Here is a 21,636-nt window from a genome sequence, read left to right on the forward strand (position 1 = left end):
CAACGAGGCGACCACACCATAGGGTGGCGCGGGCCCAGCCCTGGCCGCGCCACCATGTCATCTGGGCCCACGGGGCCCCCTCCGCGGCTCTCGGGTGTTCCGGATGCTTCCGGGCAAAATAGGAACCCGGGCGTTGATTTCGTCCAATTCCGAGAATATTTCGTTACTAGGATTTCTGAAACCAAAAACAGCGAGAAAACAGGAACTGGCACTTCGGCATCTTGTTAATAGGTTAGTTCCAGAAAATGCGTAAATACGACATAAAGTGTGCATAAAACATGTAGATATCATCAATAAAGTAGCATGGAACATAAGAAATTATCGATACGTTGGAGACGTATCACTCGCGCAGCCCGCAGCTCACTTAAGTGGTTGTGTCGGCCAACGGGAGAGGAGTGGCCGAAGGGGTACGGGAGGATGCGCACCGTCAGATTAGAAAGGATCTGACGGTTGTTGCTCTTCTTCCTCGCGGGCACAGGGCCTCACGAGAGGAAACCCTAGGCGAGGTCGGGGCGGCGATAGGGGCTTACCAACGGCGAGGAGGTCGTCGGGGAGGCGGGAGAACGACGGAGGGTGGGGTCGACGAGCTCGACTGGCACCGGCGGCGTCGGAGGTGGTCGCAATCGACGGCCCCCTTTTCTTCACTGACGCGGCTTCCTCCGGCGAATTGGAGGGCTACAGGCAGAGGAGGGCTCCGGCGGTGCTTGGGAAGGGTTCTGGGGATGTGGGGAAGATCTAGGTGTGGAGATTGGAGCAAGAGGAGGGCTCGTAGCGGTTTTCCCCCTTTCTCACTGGAACGGCGAGCTCGGGAGCAATTGGGGAGCTCTGGCGAGCTAGAAGAACTGGGGCTGGGCTTGGAGGATGAGAGAGGAGTGTGGAGGCGCTGGGTGGTGTTCTTGGTCTGGGGGAGAGCCTTATTATATAGGCTCGACGGGGGCGCAACTCGGCATGGATCGGAGATCATCGGGGTCGTGGCTACAGGCAGCTAGAGGCATGGGCGGCGAGCTAGGACGGTGCAGTGTTGTCTGGGGAACGTTACGGTGGTCGTGGAACAGCAAACGGTGTTCAGGAGCAGTGGGTGTCCTCTCGTGCCCGTCTTCCCTGTCGGCGACGACTTCTGCGGCGCAAGGCCATTGCAGGGCACGGGGGGTCGAAGGAAGATGTCCTTTAACTTCCTGGCATAGTGGTGCTGATGTAGACGAGAGGAGAGGACGAAAGATGGTCTCAGCAAGTGGGGCGAGAGGTGAACTGGGGCGTGCACGAGTGGCATGGTAGCGACGTCACGGGCATGCTTCTCCTCGCTTCTTGATACGTCCAAAACGTATCTACTTTCCCGAACACTTTTGCTATTGTTTTGCCTCTAATTTGTGTATTTTGGATACAACTAACACGGACTAACGCTGTTTTCAGCAGAATTGCTCTGGTGTCTCGTTTTTGTGCAGAAATCGAACTTTCAGGAAAATCCTCGGAATTTATGCGAAAGGTCCTATTTTCCCAGAATACTGACGGAGCCAGAAGGGCAAGCCAGGTGGGGGCCCGAGGCCCCCACACAGTAGGCCGGCGCGGCCCAGGAGGGGGGCGCGCCGCCCTATTGTGTGGCCGTCTCGGCTGGCCCCCGACGCCCTCCTTTGGACTACTTAACGCCCTCGACCTAAAAACGCACGGGGAGAAGTCAAAGTCGCCAGAAACCATCCAGTACGCCGCCACCATCGCGAAACTCCGTCTCGGGACCAGAAACTCCGTTCTGGCACCTCGCCGGGACGGGGAATTGGAGGAGATCATCGCCACCGATGCCTCTCCATCGACCAGCCATGTTTCCCCCATCCATGTGTGAGTAATTCCCCCGCTGTAGGCTGAAGGGGATGGTAGGGATTGGATGAGATTGGTCATGTAATAGTCATAAGATTGTTAGGGCATGGTGCCTAGTATCCGTAGATGTTACTTTAATGATATTGTTGCAACTTGTTATGCTTAATGCTTGTCACTAGGGCCCGAGTGCCATGATCTCAGATCTGAACATGTTATTGATTCATGAAGATATTCGTTGTTTATGATCTTACCTGCAAGTTGTATACACATATTGCTGTCTGGAACCCGAGGCCCCAAAGTGACAGAAATTGGGACAACCGGAGGGGAAGGCGGTGATGTGAGGATCATATGTGTTCACGGAGTGTTAATGCTTTGCTCCGGTGCTCTATTAAAAGGAGTACCTTAATATCCAGTAGATTCCCTAGAGGCCCGGCTGCCACCGGCTGGTAGGACAAAAGATGTTGTGCAAGTTTCTCATTTCGAGCACGTACGACTAAATATGGAACACATGCCTATTGATTGATTAGTACTTGGATACCGCTTTATTATTATCTGCAAATGCCCTGCCTTGATTGTTACATGAGTTTCTCTCATCCATGCAACGCCCGTTCATCCATCCCTGTGCCTACAGTATTTTAATCCTGCTTTTTACTATAATCACAACTGCTGTCTTTGTTACTCTGCTGCTGTTATTTCACTACTGCTACTACTATAAAACTGTTACTACTGATAAACTCTTGCGAGCAAGTCTGTTTCCGGGTGCAGCTGAATTGACAACTCCGCTGTTAAGGCTTTCAAGTATTCTTTGTCTCCCCTTGTGTCGAATCAATAAATTGGGTTTTACTTCCCGCGAAGACTGTTGTGATCCCCTATACTTGTGGGTCATCAAGACTATTTTCTGGCGCCGTTGCCGGGGAGCATAGCTTTATTTGGAAGTTCACTTGGATTGATATTGTTCGCTGCAAATTCTCCATCATGGGTAAACCTCGCGATACTAAGGTCGCTATATTACCATCCACTACAAGAAAAGGTACAACTCCGAGTACCTCTCGCTGCTCTTGATTCACCATCCGTGATAAGTAAACTTGTTTCACCACCACAAGCTTCAAATGTCTGGTACTTCGCTGAATCTGAAAATTCCTCTTATAATTGTGATGATGCTTCTGCTGTGCTTGATAATGATGGTTCGTTAGGATCTTTTCTAGATGCTACAATTGCTAGGTCTAGACAAATTGAAAATACTCGAAACTCCTAATGAAAATGCTGCTACACTCGTTAATTCACCCGAGTCCGTTGAATACTCTAGTGATGATCTTGATGAAGATTATGTGGAACTTGATGATGATTTTATTGAAAAATGCAATGCTACTACCGATGCAAGAAAAATTAAAAAGTTGCTTGCAGAACATACTGTTAGATATAAACTGTCTCCTGATCCTAAATTTGCCACATCTCCTATAAACATTAAGGATAAAGATTATGATTTTTCTCTTGATCTATCTCATATACCTATAGTTGAGAAAACACCCTTTTGTGGTACTGAAAAAGAAAGTGTTGTTGAACACATGATTGAGCTATCTACTCTGAGTAGCTTGTTTTCTGATGATGTTAAGAAGCGTACTTACTTTGTTGCTAAAATCTTTCCATTCTCATTAAAGGATGACGCTAAAACTTGGTATAATAGTTTGCCACCTGATTCTATTAAGAGTCCAAAAGAATTGCTTGATGTTTTCTTCCGGAAATACTTTCCTGCTAGTGCTCAACATATTGCTTTGCAGAGAATTTATAATTTTGATCAGGAAGATGGAGAGAAATTGCTTGAGGCTTGGGCGAGATTTTGCTCAGCTCGGCCTGAACATGATTTGGAAAAGCATGATTTACTTGATATATTTTATAGTGGACTAACCATTGAGTCTAGGGCATACCTGGATAGTTGTGCTGGTTGTGTTTTCAGGAAAAGAACTCCAAACGATGCTGAAGAATTATTGGCTAAAATAGGCCGGAATCATGATGATTGGACTACACTTGAACCAACTCCGACACCGATACTGAAGAAGAGGGGTATGATTAAATTAAATGATGAAGATATGAGGGAAGCTAAGAAGTCTCTTAAGGAGAAGGGTATTAAACCTGAAGATGTGAAGAATTTACCTCCTATAGAAGATTTATGTAAGATAACTCCCCCTTCATCCATGATTGAGGTACACTCTCTTCAACGCTTTACTAGGGAAGATATTCCGTATTCAAAACCTCCTGCACAATGCTTAGATGAGTTTGATAATTATATTGTTAAGCAAGAAAATTTTAATATGAGAGTAGAGAATCATTTAATGGAAAATTCTCGAGCTATTAGTGAATTGCATGATATTGTGGAGAGAACCTCCAATGATGTTAAGATGCTTGTTAAACATTTTCATATGGTTCAAACTCAAATTGATCAACTCACTAAAGTGCAAAATGACTTGTTGGAAAATAATTCTAAAGAAAAACATACTTATGAAGTAACAACTAGAGGTGGTGTTTCTACCCAGGATCCTCTATATCCTGAGGGACATCCCAAAAGAGTTGAACAAGATTCTCAACGAACTAAAACTAGTGCTCCATCTAAGAAAAAGAAAAAGAAACATAAGAATGTTGTAGAATCCTCTGAACCTGTTAATGATCCTAATAGTATTTCTATTTCGATGCTGAAACCGAAAGTGGTAATGAACATGATAAAGATAATGATAAGAATGATGCTTCGATAAAGAAGAGGTTGAAAATGAACCTGAAAAGCATGTTAAGAATAAAAAGTATACTAAAGAAGATTTATTGCTGAGAAACATGGTAATGAAAGAGAACCTTGGGTTCAAAAGCAAATGCCTTTTTCCTGCTAGGAAACTAAAATCAAAGGAAGAAGAACACTATAATAAATTAATAAATTTTGTGATTGGATGAAACCATTATTCTTGCAAATCCCTTTGACTGATGCTATTAAATTGCCTCCTTATTCAAAGTATATGAAAGATATTGTCTCTAACAAAAGGAAAATTCCTAATGAGGAGATTTCCACTATGCTTGCTAATTACTCTTTTAATGGTAAGGTTCCAAAGAAGCTTGGCGACCCAGGTATTCCAACTATTCCTTGTTCCATGAAGAATAATTATGTTAGAACTGCTCTATGTGATTTGGGAGCGGGAGTTAGTGTTATGCCTTTTTCTCTTTATAAGAGACTTTATTTAGACAAGTTGATACCGACTGATATATCTTTGCAAATGGCTGATAAATCTACTGCTATTCCTGTTGGTGTATGTGAGGATGTTCCTGTTCAAGTTACTCAAAAATGCTTGATATTAACTGATTTTGTTGTGTTGGAAATGCTCGAAGATGATAATATGTCCATTATTCTTGGGAGACCCTTTCTTAATACTGCAGGGGCTGTTATTGATTGCAATAAAGGAAAAGTCACTTTTAATGTTGATGACAAGGAACATACTGTCTATTTCCCCAAGAAGACTGATAAAATATGTGGAGTTAATACAATTTCCAATTCAAGAACGGTCCAAGTGGGAGTTATTGATTGTCCTATATATGATCCTAAAGAAGGATATCAAACTATTATGATTGGATCCACATCAATACAATATAAGGTAATATGATTGATTTGAGGTTTATTTCTTCTTATGACATGTAAAATTATTTGGTGGCAAGACTTGATCAACCTTGTTAACAAGTACATTTTATATGCATAGAAGAGCTAAACAAAACTTCTTTCTTCCTCCACTTGATCTACTTGCTGTAGCACTTTTATTTTGCAATATGCTTAAGTTAATTAGAGATTTCAAAATCTTTTCTGCCCAGTAATAATAAATTTAACACCCAGAAATGTGCATTTTTCAAAGTTTTAAAAAATTCACAAAAATTATACCAGTAGTCCTATTTTTTGACAAGGCACCTGGGAACACCTGGGGATGACCAGTGGGGCACCCCAGGGTGGCACCCCACGGGCGGCGCGGCCGGCAGAGGGCGCGCCACCCTGTTGTGTGGGGCCCTCCTTGCTCCACCACTTCATCTCTTTCACTCATTGCACTCTCTCTCCCGAAAAAACTCGTACTCACTTTCTCTCACTCGCGTTTCTGCTCAAGAGCTGAAGATTTCTCGATCTCTTTGCTCAGCCCAGATTTCTGTCTGAAATTTGGCACATTTGCTCTCCGGTATGTGACTCCTCCGATTATCTAAGTAGAATTTTGTTTGGTTGAGTATATCTTGAATATTTTGCTGCTGTAGGTAACATGTTTAGTGAGCTTGCATGCTTGTTCTAAGTTGTAAGAATTAGTTTTGATGCATGTTTAGTACTCTAGCAAGTTCCTATGGTAGTATCCCTCAATTATATGTCACCAAATCAAATTTTATAATGTTTGTTGAAAAATTTCAGAAAATGGAGTGGAATAGTCATCAACTAAATCAACAATAATTGGAGGTGCAACAAGTCATGAGAGTTAACCGCGAGGAGGGAGTATACCCCTCTTGCTACCCGTGCACAGATTTTATGAGAAGTGCAGGAATCTTGCGAGATGTTCAGGATCTAATCTCCCGTGCAGGATTGAATGATTTTGTTGTTGGTGAACCATGCCAATATGCAAAATTGACTATGTCTGTAGTGCAGGATTTTGCGTTCAATTGGTCTCAATCTAACCCCATGGTTCGGTACAAAATTTATAATAAAACTGTCAACTTGCCTTTCAATGATTTCTGTGCAGCCATTAGAGTGCCGCAATGGGGATCGTGCGAGAAGATGAGGGGATCGCCGCAAGAGCTCTTGAATCTCTACAAGATGATTTGTCATGGAAGAAGCTTCTCAGAGGATGGTGGTAAAATCAGTAGTATTCAATTCCCAGCTATTCGTTACTTTGCTTATTTCATCACCAAGTGTGTTCTTGCTAGAAAGAATTCAAGTAAGTTATCTATCCAAGATTTAGCTTTCCTAGCTGCTGCATTACAAGGTGATAAGACTTATAACTTGGGAGCTTTGATAGCCTATAGACTTGCTACTAACCATGAGAGGGGAGGAATTTGCGGAGGTCTCATCGCCTCTCGTTTATTAGCTATGCATGGTGTAGAACCTCACCATCTTGATATTCAGCTTTCCGTAGAAAAACTTGATATAGTCTCCATGATTAAACATGAATTTGTTTCTGACTCGTCTAACTTGAGTAACCTGTTTTACAAGGTAACATTTTATAAGAAAACTTGGAGAACAACTAAGAAAACTGAAAAGTTAGTACGATTGCCTGCACCTGTTTTGTTTAACTTTGATTCCAGGAAGAATTGGTCAGTCACAGAAGGAGAACTGAATGCATACTTGGAGGGAGATGGCCATCAGGCAAGAGGCGGCACGGAGGAGGCCGAGGAACATCTCGACTCGTCATCCGATGCAGCGAGCTCCTCGCATCAACGTTATGGTCATACGGAGCCTCCACGCTATTCTTCTGCACAAGAACTTTATTATGATCACGCCATGACGATTCGCCGGCATTGACATAGGCATCCCAAATGGGCCTGCCGAAGATAGTACCCGGAGTTTACTGAAGGCCCACTACCCGAAGAATAAGGAGATTCGAGAGTCCAAGATATATTAAGGAAAGCTAGAGTTGTAATAGGAAGAGTTGTTTGTAATCTGGCGGGATGAGTTAGAAACCGTCCCGAACTCTGTAATTTGTACAAAACGAAACCCTCGGCTCCACCTCCTATATAAGGGGGAGTCGAGGGACAAAGAAAGGATCGAATCTACTGTCAACATAACCCTAGTTCTCATAATCGTCGAGTACTTTCCGCCTAAACCTTCGAGATCTACTTGCCCTCTACTTCTAGCAAAACCCTAGTCTACAATCTGTAGGCATTGACAAGTTAATCCTTTGTCAATTGGCGCCGTCTGTGGGAATTAGAGGTTGCAAGGAGCTGATCTCGATGGCACGTTCAAGATCTTCGACATCGTCAACAGCAAGCAACGCGATGGATCGAGGTAACAAGGGAAAAACTGATCTATTCAATTTTATTCCTCACCCGCCCTCCCGTATGGATGCATGTGCCTATTTGGAGGAGCCCATCATCATGATGTTCGGAGAATTCCGATTTGGCGTCAACAAGGAAGGATCCTACCGTCTCGAAGATCCGATCTCGTCGGAATTTTCAGCGGTCGATTCTAGCTCTTCGTCGAGTGACGAGAAGTTTTCTTCGCCATACTTCATCGACACCAAGGCGAAGGGAAAGCTCGCCAAGATCTTCAGCAACACATCCTTCGAGTCGTCTGCGGACTCCTTTATAAGCAGTGACTCTGAAAGCATCGGCAGCTTCAACTTCATCGACAAATCTGTCGCCATCGGGAAGGTCTTCACCACTCGTATGATGGTGTCACCAACCTTGACAAAAATCAATACGCAAAATACCACCAGATTTGTGCAATAGAAGAAACGGGTACATCAGAACCACAAACGTCAGAGGCTTTCGACGATTTGGGCAATCCATACGTCGATCCCGCTGATCTCAGGACAGGTCTAGGCACTAAATATGCCGGATCTTCAACTCGCGCAAAAGTCCAACTCCCGCAAGCTGCGTGGGATAGGGCTGCGAGAGCCATGGATGGATCAGAACCAATGAATACTACTGCTACCGTACAAGAGTTACAGGCATATCAATATAGACTTGCTCGGGTAAGCGGAGATTTGGAAAAACGAGACGGCATCCTTGAATAGGAGGAAAGAAGCGGCTTCGCATCAAGCGTACGCATGAGCAGATTTAAGTCGCCTTTCAGGAAATGCGGGAGATAGTCACGGAGAAGCTCGGAGGAGAGCAATGTCTCGGTTGCAAAACATACCCGAAGAGAAAGAGGAAACATAATCCAAAATCTCGACATGTCCTTTATGTCGATTGATGAAAGAGGAAATATCATCCCAAAAACGCCAGAAGCAGGTTACATGGCAACACAAGCGTACATCTTGGCGTCTAGACCACCTCCTGGGGACCCGAGAGAACCATTGTTCAATATGGCGATGGCTGGAGTAGGAGTTATGGGAACAGCGTTTGCAACAACGCCTCCCGAAGAAAATCCTAGGCAAAATAGTCCACGACCCACCGCAGCAGTTCGGGACCCACCAAGAGCAAGTGGAGCAAGAGACACAGCAGTCCAAGTAAGGGTGGATAGAGCGCGACAAGAAAGAAGGGAGCGTCAGCACTCGCCAGAGCTTGCCGACGAAGATATGTGTGGGCTCCCGTGCTTTACGAGAAGAGTTCGAAAAACTCGAGTCCCAAAAGGGTTCAAGTTACCCGAAAATTTCAAGAAGTTCGACGGCCTGCAAGATCCCGAGGATTGGCTCGTGGATTATCTCGAGATGGTAAAACTGGTAGGAGGAACCAGAGCAACAGCTATGCAAAGTATCCAAGTTCACCTGAGTGGTGCCGCAAGATCTTGGATAAAGAAACTCCCCTTAAATTCCATCGACAGCTGGGAGACCTTTGAGGACATCTTCGTGAAAAACTTCCGATCCACGTGCAAGAAACCTGCATCGTTGGAAGAGCTAAGGGCATGCCGACAAAAACACGACGAGTCGATGAGGAAGTATATACAGCGATGGAACATCATAAAGAACTCGGCGAGAGGATATATCCGACGAGAGGGCAATAGATGCGTTCGTGGCGGGAGTCCGCCGAGCAGATTTCATCGAGGACTTAGGGAGAACTAACCCTAAGACCATATCAGCACTCATGGAGATAGCCAATAAATGGGCAGATGGAGAAGACGCAATATACAACAAGCGACATAGGTCGCCAGAAGAGGATCGTGGTCGAAATTATCAAAATAGAAGGCGATTTTCTCGCCAGTTCTACAACAACGATGCTCCCGGCCATATATCGGCTGGTTTTCGGGGAAATCCCGGAGGAAATAGTCGAGATGATTATCAAAGGAGCAACGAGCAACAAGGCGACAATAGAGGTGATTTTCGTGGAAACAGGCAAAATAGTGGACCAAGGATTCAAAGACCTTATGTATCTCCCGAAGATATGATGAACGGTCCGTGCCAAATGCACTTTTACCTCGACAACAATGGAAAGAGACAGTCAGGACATCTCCAGAAAGACTGCCGCAATTTTCAGGCAATGCTGCGAGCCGCAGGAATCGCAAATGCCCAAGCAAATAACAGAAATCCTCGGGAGCCAATGTAACATCCCTGTCTAACAAACCCTAATTAGGAAGTTGTTTGTGCATTCATGAGCATCATATTAAATGCATTAGGAAAAATTTGCTTTTTAAAAGTGAAGTGGAAACCCTAAATTCCAAAGTTCTACCTCTATTTGAAATGTTTCAAACCTTCAAAATCTTGTTGTGTGTTATTTTTGAAATGATCAATGATGTCAGACAATGTTGGTACAAGATTTTGGAAGTTCCTGGTTTCAAAATTAGCCCAAAACAATAATTACAAATGGTTTTAGCCCTGTTTTAATTATTTTCAATAAAACGAAAAGGGCGAGGGGTTATGGGCAAAATGCCCTTGTCTTCTTCCTCCCGCCGAGTGTGCACTCGCGTGCCCTCGCCGACGAGGCCGGCGCGGCCACCTCCTCGCTCGCCTCCTCGACAAGGAGACGTCCCGGAACGTCCCCCCTCATCCTCATCCTCTCCCCACCCTCGCGCGCTCTCTTCTCCCTTTCTCTGTGCGCGCCAGACCAAACCCTAGCCCACGGCCGCCACTTTGCGCCGCCGTTCCGGCCACCCCCGCGCCCAGCCGTTACCACCACCGTCTCCGCCTTGCTCCCCTCGTCCTCCCCCGCAACGAATCGACCCGGCAACGCCCGCGGACGCCCGCGCCAAGCCTTCTTCCCCGACTCCGGCCGCCCCGTTTCGCCGCCGTCCGCCTTCCCCGCCGTTGCCGACCCCCCTACGAGGTTCCCGGTGAGCAGGGCTTCCTCCTGAGCCCCTCCTCTTCCTCCCTCCCCCTCTCTGTCACTGCCGCGACGCGCGCCCGTGCCCGGCCGCCGCGCTGCTCAACGCCGGCGCCGCTCCGGCGACCTCCTTCGGGCGGCGCCACCACCAGGTGGTCGCCCGTGTCCGCGCGCATCTAACGCGCTAAGCGGCGCGTCCAGGCGAGCCCTGGAACGCCCGCTCTGCTCGCCGCCGGCGCCGGGCCGCCGTGGTCAACCACCGGCGGTTGACTCCGGTGGGACCCGGCCGTCAGCCTTTTCTTTTTATTTTTATTTTTGTTTTATCATTTCTGTAAATGAATAAAACTATGACAGGTGGGACCGGCTGTCAGATATTTAATCTTTTCGTAAATGTTTTGGAAATTAATAAAACCCTGACAGTGGACCCCTCCTGTCAGATATTTAACATTTTCCAGAAATTCCAGAAAATGGTTAAATCTTGTTTAATTCATAACTAATTCATTTTAATTCGGAAAAATGTGTATAATATATCAAAATCTTCAGAAAAATGAGATCTACACTTTAGTAGCACAATCATGCATGATTAAGCAACTTTGAACCCTGTACTTAATAGGATAACTTAATCAACCCCTCTGAGGTTCCGAACTACTAACCCTAGTTCACCGAAACCCAGCTTAAATTGATGCTCTTGTCCTAGGGTTAGCTTTAGTACCTAATTAACATGTCATATCATCATACTTGAATGTGCATTGCATTATGCCATGTATTGAATGTTATTTCTCTCTTTCTAGTATCTGCTTCTTCGCGATCGATAGAGCACGTGCTCGAGGCGATGAAGATCGACAACGATGCGGATTAATACTTGTCCACCGACAAACAAGTCAAGCATGGGATCTCCGAAGATCCATATTGGTTTGTCAGGGACAAAGGCAAGCCCTAGCCTGGTTCATATATATGATTTCCAAATGCTTTTATCTTTGGTTCCTACATATTGCATGCGATTCAACTGTCTTTTATCGATAGGTAGGGTTACCCTATTTGTTGCATGTCCGACCTTTGTAGCCTCAATACCCTGATCCACTCGCTCCTAGCATACCTAGGATTGGCATGTGTGCGTCGCTAGAGCCTTTATCTCTTTATGCTTAGCCATGCTTAGTTTGTTACGCTACTACTCCGGTCTTCGGACTCGGAGCCTTACAATGAAATGAATCTAGCATGACAGGTTGACGTGGTAAGTATAGAGATGAGTGTTAAACATGATTAAAGGCTCAGACGAAAGGCCACATTGGGATGTGGTGGGTTGTTTCGTTTCTGCCGACCCTAGGATGCGAGTTCTCGCCTCTTGAACCAAGACTGAGCGTACAACCACACGAGGCCCTATTATGGTACCCTCTCGACTCACTAACTTGCCTAGTAGATTCCATGAGTCACATAGTTTGCGCTTTACCTGGACATATGCATTGCATGTTTGCTTGGGGGAAAAGGTACATAACAGGTAGGTAAGCGTGGTCTAGGTGGCTGGAGGTTGCGGCCTCTGGGGAAACCCACCTCGGCACACATCGTTAAGGACCGACTTCGGGACTTGACCCGTTACGGCGGAACAATCCTTAGCGCGTGACTCATGGTCTCGGCGACGACGAAGGTAAAGGTCGTGGTCAACCACCCTCTCGCCGGCTTTCCAAGGAAGAGAGCTAATAATTTGGCATTAAGAGTCGGTTGGCACGTGTGGGTAAAGTTGTGCACCCCTGCGAGGTTAAATCTTTTCGAAAAGCCGTGTCCGCGGTTATGGACGACTTGGGAATGGATTCTGTGACCATAGAGAACATGAACCTAATCGTAAAACTTGGCAAACAATGTGTGTTTACGGATACCTTCTTCGGGTGTTGAGGGGGTCATCCGAGGATAGTGGTTCGAGATGATGAAGATTGGTGGATACAATATGATGATCGGTAGAGCTAGAGATAACGCTCTCTTATCCCCTTTTAAAGGTTCTGAGTAGTCGAGTTTCTTCTCCCTCTTGTTTAACAAAGGAAAACTGGCTTTACGCAAAAGAAGCTCTACGTAAAGCTCCGCATAACCGCTTTGCTAAAAGGTTGTACTAAGTCTTGCCGAGTCCCCGTACTCAGCTTTGCATGCTTTTGTTTCGATACGAAGTCTCTCCAACAGATGGTGGTTTCTAGTCGACATCGACGAGTAGCTTGGGGTTCCCAGGTGGCAGCCTGGAATCTATGGGTTGGGACGTCGCCGTTATGCTCCTGGCCTCTTAGGCCTTTTGCTATCTTGCTATGTCTAATAGCATAACTTTGCTTCCGTTGATTGATGTATGACAGGTCAGTGACCTCTGCTTGTAATACTTTGGTTCTTCGCTCGCTTATGAGCTTGTATTACTTCTTGAGTCGTAGAGTCACTGTTGTGTTACCGATTCTCTCACTGTAGTCTCTCGAGCTCTAGGTTAGGCTTATATCAGAAGAAGATCTGGTATTTGTCTAACCCTGATCCCGGGGGTGCCACAGGATTTGGTATCAGAGCAGGACTGCCTGTAGGAAACCCTTGTTAATTGGTCGATGTTGAGTCTAGAGTTTGTGAAAACTATTTGAAAGCTAAAAGTATTTTCGAAAATCTGATTAGGCTTCTTTTTATTCCTTATCTGGTATCGCTCTAATTCTAAGGTGCCTTACCTTGTGTTGGTTTAAAAGTTTTTCTATCTCTTCTAGTCTTTCAAATTTGGTGCCTCAAGGCATGTCGTTTCTAAACCAGTTGACCTAGTGCAGAGTTCTCTAGAGTCGTGTGTGTTCTGTGCATCCTCCTTGTTTTGTTTTAGTAGAGAGATCTCCTTCCATCGTGATCTTTCTAGTCTGTGGGTTCCACAAAACTCTGTTCCAGGCTTCGAGGTTTCTTTTCACCTTGTATGCCTCCTTTTTATTTTCTTGGATTGTTTCGATTCCTTGCATCGCTTCTAGAAGCTACATTGTGTTTACTACCTCATAGTGTCCTCCGTGCCACTTGGTAGTAGGTACTCCTTTCTCGGGTTTTAACCCTTGGACTTGAACCGAAGGTCCCCGATTGTGCTGGATTCTAATGAATCTTAGTACATGAAGCTGGCCTTTAACCCAAGATCCATGCCATTGAACACTGGTGTTAATGTTCAAACATTACATCGGGATGGCTAAATTCACATCAAGCTATCCCTGAAGCTTGTAGTGATTGTCGTGTTGAATTGCGACAATTAAGATCTTTCCCTTCCACTAGCTATCCCAGAGGTTCTTTCATTGAACCAAATGGATCACAACAAGAGTGCTCTTTGAGAGTCTTATATCTATGTCTGTGACTCCGCCACACCTTCTTTTTTTCAGCATGAGTTTCACAAAAGTGTTATCTTGTGCATCTACATCTCAGGAAATTCTGATCCTGATCGTGTTCTTCCTCTTTAGCTGCTTTCCAACCTTGTTTGCTAGTTAGCAACCAAGTGGTAAATGTGCATTGGTTTCTCTAGTGCAGGTTATTCTAGTGGTTCTTTAAGACACGCCACTTCGGTATGTCAGGAGAAACAAACTCCAGTACCTCGTCCATTTCAAAGACTTGGTCAAAGTATTGTAATCCGCAGATTAAGAGGCCTCGTTAGCTTTTGTTCTGTTCTACCTTAGGGTATCACCCTCTTCTATATCATGAGATCTTGTTGTATCATGACCTCATTGATGAAGTGATGCTCTTGCACATCTTTAATCACCCTTCCTTCGAGCTTTCTATGCTTGGGAATGTTGGAGTGTGCGTATTGATGTGAACATCTGAGATTCTTAGCAATTCTCGTTGCTTCGAAATCCAAGGACATTTGTGTCATTCTTAGCATGATTGGTTCCCCAATTACTAAGCGAAGTTTGATTGTGCTGCCAAGTCCGTTTGTTCTGGCACATCTTCGGTCAAAGAGTTAGGTTTATGCCAAAGCTCTCAAGACCACATCGGTTGCTTTGTAAAGCAAGACCCCCTCTCGAACTCAGTGATATACCGGTGGTTCGTGATATTCTAGTTGTCTTTCTAGAAGTATCGCCATGTTGTTACATGACCGTGTTGTCGAGTTCATGAGTACGTTGGTTCGTTGAACTACTCCTTCTCCAAGAACCGTACTGGATAACCCCAGACTAGTTGGTTGAGCTTAAACAACAACTTGGAGAGTTGAAAGACAAAAGCTCTATCAGACTCGTTCCTTCTTAAAGGGATGTCTAGTGTTGTCTACGTTGAAGTCAGAAAGTATCTCCTTTATGGATATGCTATCTTTCCCATATTTGATTTGAGCTTGGGCTATCGTCAAATCAAACTCAGTTCCAAGGACTATCTTGATGATGTTTATACTCGTGGTGTCTCGTCTGAGTATACCTTCATGTCCTTTGGTCTGACCAATATTTCTGCCGAGTCCATATGGAATATGAGTCCCTAATTGGAGTATCTTGATAAGTTTGTTGTTGAGCACATCGATGACATTCTTATTTCCTCCATGTTTAAAGAGATTCATATTGAACAGTGGGCATTAATATTGGAAACTTTTAAGAAACATCTTTGTGATATCATGAAGTATGTGTTCTGGATGTTGGAAGAGACCTTCTCTGGTTCTCGTGCATTTGCTGAAAGATGTCGCTGTGGATCCGAGTCGAGTTCCCTTTGTTTTCCTCGGGAATCATCGCAAGTCGATTAGGAATGCAGGTGCGAAGTATTCTTGAGATGAAAGGTTGTTACCTCCATTCCTTGAAACGTTCCTCTATGCACCCTAAGCCACTGACTGGTTTGTTCAAGAAAGATAAGAAGCTGAAGAACTTCGAAATCTTCTTTCATGTCCCCACAAGGACTCACATGTGTTACATTGCAAAATTCATGTGCACACAATTGCCTCTGCAGTCGCAACCACATGTATTACGCAATCTAGCTTAATCCTTTGGAGCTTGACATTGTGGTCCATATCTTGAGAATCTATCGACTTTACCTTGGTGGTAACCGCTGAAAATTTTCTAATTGGACATGCTGAGTCCGAAATATCTTTACACATAACCTAAGCTGAATCTCAAGCAGCAATGATGGGTAGTGTTTCTCAAGGATTTTGACATAGGTCTCTTTGTAAATCCGGCAAGATTGATGTCGTGGTTAACACAATTAGTCGGAAGGTCTAATGTCATAATCTCTTGAATCATCAAGAATAACCACTCTCCATGAGGATTGCCCTCATAGTGTCTTTTCAATTCCGAAGTATGATCTTCGCTTGATGACCTATTAAAGGCTAGTCAATAGCCTAATATTGGTGTCTAGACCATCAAGGAGAACCTTATAAGCAGAGTTACTAAATGTCTCTCGGTCAATCCATCAAAGTCATTTCTCCGGTGACAACAACTTCGTTTGGAGAAATTTCAATCTCCGCTGATCCTTGACACTTCCCTCGCTAGTACCCTTCCCCTTCCTTTGGTTTGTACCGAAACTTCTGATCAATTCACACGTTGTGTGAATTCGTCAACCATCTAGGCCCCAGCCTTTTGAGTAGACAACAATCAATTCATGTATCCTTGCCGAAGAGTAACTATGTTTCTGAAGTCTAAAGTTGCTCTCGTTGTATAATCATCCGTGCTTCTACGAGTCACCCTCTCTAAGAGTGCCTCGTTATGGTATCAAAGGCAATTTAACTCTTCGCTACTTTGTCCTTTCATGTTCTTATCAAGCATGGAGCAATTGCCTACCAAAAGTTGAAACTTCTTCCATCTCCTCCGCTACCTTGATATGTTTCATGGTTGTCATCTCAAGAGATGTTTTTGAACACTCTTTTCCATTGACCATGAGATACTCGATCTTTGTAAAGATCCACCGTCCAGTGTCATTCCCTCTTTCCTCTAGGTGTTGTTGAGCAACAACCTCAAACGAAGAAAATGAAGCGCTTCATTTGTGATGTGGTGGATCAGCTTCATTCATGGTGTCGTGGATCAACTTCTTCAACAAAGAAGATCATCGTGGTATCGACAAGCTCGTTGAAGATCGGTGTAGTTCTTGTTACCTTCTCTTTTTCCTACCTTAGGAATCTCGGGGACGAGATTCTTGTAAGGGGGATAGAGTTGTAACATCCCTGTCTAACAAACCCTAATTAGGAAGTTGTTTGTGCATTCATGAGCATCATATTAAATGCATTAGGAAAAATTTGCTTTTTAAAAGTGAAGTGGAAACCCTAAATTCCAAAGTTCTACCTCTATTTGAAATGTTTCAAACCTTCAAAATCTTGTTGTGTGTTATTTTTGAAATGATCAATGATGTCAGACAATGTTGGTACAAGATTTTGGAAGTTCCTGGTTTCAAAATTAGCCCAAAACAATAATTACAAATGGTTTTAGCCCTGTTTTAATTATTTTCAATAAAACAGAAAAGGGCAGGGGGTTATGGGCAAAATGCCCTTGTCTTCTTCCTCCTGCCAGGCAGGCACCTGCGTGCCCTGCCGACAGAGGCCGGCGCGGCCACCTCCTGCTCGCCTCCTCGACAAGGAGACGTCCTGGAACGTCTCCCCCTCATCCTCATCCTCTCCCCACCCTCGCGCGCTCTCTTCTCCCTTTCTCTGTGCGCGCCAGACCAAACCCTAGCCCACGGCCGCCACTTTGCGCCGCCGTTCCGGCCACCCCCGCGCCCAGCCGTTACCACCACCGTCTCCGCCTTGCTCCCCTCGTCCTCCCCCTGCAACGAATCGACCCGGCAACGCCCGCAGACGCCCGCGCCAAGCCTTCTTCCCCGACTCCGGCCGGCCCCGTTTCGCCGCCGTCCGCCTTCCCCCGCCGTTGCCGACCCCCCTACGAGGTTCCCGGTGAGCAGGGCTTCCTCCTGAGCCCCTCCTCTTCCTCCCTCCCCCTCTCTGTCACTGCCGCGACGCGCGCCCGTGCCCGGCCGCCGCGCTGCTCAACGCCGGCGCCGCTCCGGCGACCTCCTTCGGGCGGCGCCACCACCGGGTGGTCGCCCGTGTCCGCGGCGCATCTAACGCGCTAAGCGGCGCGTCCGGGCGAGCCCCGGAACGCCCGCTCGCTCGCCGCCGGCGCCGGGCCGCCGTGGTCAACCACCGGCGGTTGACTCGGTGGGACCCGGCCGTCAGCCTTTTCTTTTTATTTTTATTTTTGTTTTATCATTTCTGTAAATGAATAAAACTATGACAGGTGGGACCGGCTGTCAGATATTTAATCTTTTCGTAAATGTTTTGGAAATTAATAAAACCCCGACGGTGGACCCCTCCTGTCAGATATTTAACATTTTCCAGAAATTCCAGAAAATGGTTAAATCTTGTTTAATTCATAACTAATTCATTTTAATTCGGAAAAATGTGTATAATATATCAAAATCTTCAGAAAAATGAGATCTACACTTTAGTAGCACAATCATGCATGATTAAGCAACTTTGAACCCTGTACTTAATAGGATAACTTAATCAACCCCTCTGAGGTTCCGGAACTACTAACCCTAGTTCACCGAAACCCAGTTAAATTGATGCTCTTGTCCTAGGGTTAGCTTTAGTACCTAATTAACATGTCATATCATCATACTTGAATGTGCATTGCATTATGCCATGTATTGAATGTTATTTCTCTCTTTCTAGTATTTGCTTCTTCGCGATCGATAGAGCAAGTGCCGAGACGATGAAGATCGACAACGACGCAGATCAATACTTGTACATCGACGAACAACTCAAGCATGGGATCTCGAAGATCCATATTGGTTTGTCAGGGACAAAGGCAAGCCCTAGCCTGGTTCATATATATGATTTCCAAATGCTTTTATCTTTGGTTCCTACATATTGCATGCGATTCAACTGTCTTTTATCGATAGGTAGGGTTACCCTATTTGTTGCATGTCCGACCTTTGTAGCCTCAATACCCTGATCCACTGCTCCTAGCATACCTAGGATTGGCATGTGTGCGTCGCTAGAGCCTTTATCTCTTTATGCTTAGCCATGCTTAGTTTGTTACGCTACTACTCCGGTCTTCGGACTGGAGCCTTACAATGAAATGAATCTAGCATGACAGGTTGACGTGGTAAGTATAGAGATGAGTGTTAAACATGATTAAAGGCTCAGACGAAAGGCCACATTGGGATGTGGTGGGTTGTTTCGTTTCTGCCGACCCTAGGATGCGAGTTCTCGCCTCTTGAACCAAGACTGAGCGTACAACCACACGAGGCCCTATTATGGTACCCTCTCGACTCACTAACTTGCCTAGTAGATTCCATGAGTCACATAGTTTGCGCTTTACCCGGACATATGCATTGCATGTTTGCTTGGGGGAAAAGGTACATAACGGGTAGGTAAGCGTGGTCTAGGTGGTCGGAGGTTGCGGCCTCCGGGGAAACCCACCTCGGCACACATCGTTAAGGACCGACTTCGGGACTTGACCCGTTACGGCGGAACAATCCTTAGCGCGTGACTCATGGTCTCGGCGACAGCAAGGTAAAGGTCGTGGTCAACCACCCTCTGCCGGCTTTCCAAGGAAGAGAGCTAATAATTTGGCATTAAGAGTCGGTTGGCACGTGTGGGTAAAGTTGTGCACCCCTGCAGGGTTAAATCTTTTCGAAAAGCCGTGTCCGCGGTTATGGACGACTTGGGAATGGATTCTGTGACCATAGAGAACATGAACCTAATCGTAAAACTTGGCAAACAATGTGTGTTTACGGATACCTTCTTCGGGTGTTGAGGGGGTCATCCGAGGATAGTGGTTCGAGATGATGAAGATTGGTGGATACAATATGATGATCAGTAGAGCTAGAGATAACGCTCTCTTATCCCCTTTTAAAGGTTCTGAGTAATCGAGTTTCTTCTCCCTCTTGTTTAACAAAGGAAAACTGGCTTTACGCAAAAGAAGCTCTACAGAAAGCCCGCATAACCGCTTTGCTAAAAGGTTGTACTAAGTCTTGCTGAGTCCCTGTACTCAGCTTTGCATGCTTTTGTTTCAGAAGAAGTGCTCCAACGAGATGGTGGTTTCTAGTCGACATCGACGAGTAGCTTGGGGTTCCCGGGTGGCAGCCTGGAATCTATGGGTTGGGACGTCGCCGTTATGCTCCTGGCCTCTTAGGCCTTTTGCTATCTTGCTATGTCTAATAGCATAACTTTGCTTCCGTTGATTGATGTATGACGAGTCGGTGACCTCTCGCTTGTAATACTTTGGTTCTTCGCTCAGTTATGAGCTTGTATTACTTCTTGAGTCGTAGAGTCACTGTTGTGTTACCGATTCTCTCACTGTAGTCTCTCGAGCTCTAGGTTAGGCTTATATCAGAAGAAGATCTGGTATTTGTCTAACCCTGATCCCGGGGGTGCCACAGCCAAGGAGCGAGATTCACCTTCCACCTCCTCCCGCAATTACCGACGAAAATCGACACCAGCTTAGAATTGCGGCAGCACCACATCCACCTCCATATGTTGACCCCAACTCTAACGGTGTAGTCTCGATGATTCAGAAAGCTAGGCCATCCAACAGGGCGCAGAAGGTAATATCTCGACAAGTGTTCATGGCAGAGAAGATGCCTCCACCAACAGTCGAGTACTTAAATTGGTCGGGGCAAGATATCGGCTTCACAATCGCAGACCATCCGCAGCAAGTCCCTCGACCAGGACAATCGGCACTCATCTTACCCGCTGTAATCGCTGGTTTTGACGTGTCGAGAGTTTTCATAGATGGCGGCAGCAGCTTAAACCTCATGTATGCAGATACATTGAGGAAGATGAACATATCCCTAGCAAATCTGAAACCAACTGACACACGTTTCCACGGGATTACACCAGAGAAGCCAAGTTACCCATTGGGCAAGATCAACCTCGACGTTCAGTTTGGAACCCGAGAAAACTACAGGATAGAGAATCTGGAGTTCGAAGTGGTGGATTTCCCGTCGCAATATCACGCCTTGTTGGGACGACCAGCGTACGCCAGGTTCATGGCAGTGCCGCATTATACATATCTGTTGTGGAGGTTGCCTGGGCCTAAGGGACCTATCACAATCAAAGGAAGTTTCGCATTATCTGATAAATGCGACAAGGACTTTCATCGATTGTCAGAAACTTTCGGGATGCAAGCAGAATATGCGGCACCACGGTTCACTGATTATGACGTGCTGCCAGAGGTAGGAAGATCTTCTAAGGAGCCAACTTTCAATACAACCAAGGATTCAAAAGAGGTACAGATGCACCCGACAGATCCAAAGAAAACGACGTCCATTGCCACAAACATGGATGTCGCATAGGAAAGCGCGCTCGTCGAGTTCCTCCGTGAGCACTGGAAAATCTTCGCATGGTGTCCAGCTGACATGCCAGGAGTACCCAGGGAACTTGCCGAGCACCACCTCAATTTGGACCCTCTCGCACGACCAGTCAAGCAGCCTTTGCGGCGTTTTTCGGAACCTAGCCGCAAAGCCATGTTATCAGAAATAGATCGACTCAAAGATGTTGGGTTCATCAGAGAAATATCTACAGAAGCCACATGGGTAGCTAACCCAGTGATGGTGCCGAAGAAACACACAATAGTCCTTCGCATGTGCGTCGACTTCACGTGTCTCAATAAACATTGTCCCAAGGATCACTTTCCCCTCCCAAGGATCGATGAAATCATCGACTCCACGGCAGGATGCGAACGTCTTTCCTTCTTGGACGCATACTCTGGTTATAACCAGATCAGACTAAAAGAAGAAGATGAAGCCAAGACAGCGTTCATCACACCTTATGGCGTGTTTTGCTACAAAACAATGCCCTTTGGTCTAAAAAACGCGGGAGCAACATATCAACGGATGATGCAGAAGTGCCTAGCAACACAGATCGGAAAAAATGTACAAGTTTACATCGATGATGTCGTAATAACATCCAAGAAAGGATCGACTTTGATCGAAGATTTGAAGGAAACCTTCGACAACCTCGACAAGTTCTGCCTCAAGCTG

This window comes from Lolium rigidum, chromosome 5 (assembly GCF_022539505.1).
Source record: "Lolium rigidum isolate FL_2022 chromosome 5, APGP_CSIRO_Lrig_0.1, whole genome shotgun sequence".
NCBI classification, from domain to species: Eukaryota; Viridiplantae; Streptophyta; class Magnoliopsida; order Poales; family Poaceae; genus Lolium; species Lolium rigidum.